Source organism: Solanum tuberosum, unplaced genomic scaffold (genome assembly GCF_000226075.1).
Source record: "Solanum tuberosum cultivar DM 1-3 516 R44 unplaced genomic scaffold, SolTub_3.0 scf00158, whole genome shotgun sequence".
NCBI classification, from domain to species: Eukaryota; Viridiplantae; Streptophyta; class Magnoliopsida; order Solanales; family Solanaceae; genus Solanum; species Solanum tuberosum.
Genome location: NW_006239083.1, coordinates 208,233 through 209,123, shown reverse-complemented (window position 1 = coordinate 209,123; position 891 = coordinate 208,233).

Below are 891 nucleotides of genomic sequence, written 5' to 3'. Positions count from 1 at the left end.
TTTTACAAAATCGCTGCCACAGCAGCGATTTTTAATTTTAAAAAATAAAAAAATTTTTTTACACGAAATCACTGCTATTTCGTCATTTTGTCAGAGGAAAATCGCTGCTGACGCAGCGATTTTGCCCTTTTGGCTAGAATAAAAAGTGATGTGCCTTTTTAGAATTTTTGACAATTTTTTTTGCCCTTTAGGCTCCGGACTCCGTTTTAATTTCTCTTGCATTTTTTTGTGTATGTTCAACTCAATTTATTGTGTAAATATATTTTCTCTTTTTTGTTAGTGATAGCATTCTAGCTTTAAAGTAGATATATAGCCCACTTATTCATGTGTCAAAAAGTTGATGGAGTCTCACCGATCTTTTGTTGATTGTGCCTCTGTCATATTAAAAATTTTCAGGAAACACAAATCCTATGGACATTATTATCTAACGTACAATGATTTAAAAGGGAAGTAATTATTGAGTTGTCTTTTCCAATGCAATAAAGTCGTGTAGCATCCATTTATCTTTGATATATTATAAAGGAAAAATCCTTTTGGCCAGAAAATTTGGCCATAATGGCTCAAATACATGTTCACACTATAAACTGATTTATTTTTTTGACAACTATACCCTTCTTTGTCAAATTTATATTTTTCTTATTAATTTGTTCATTAATTATGCTTCAATAAATGAAAAGGTTTTCCAATACATTGTAAATTGACTAATTTTTAAATTTCTCTAACTTCCATACATACATGGCTTTTAATTTCTTTTAGAAATATTGTGAAATGGTCAAAGGCCAATACATATGTAGTTTTTTTTTTTCTTCCTTAATTTTCTGATAAAAAATCTATAAAGAATACAAAATTTAAATTGATAATTAGAATACAAAATTTAAAATTTAGAATATA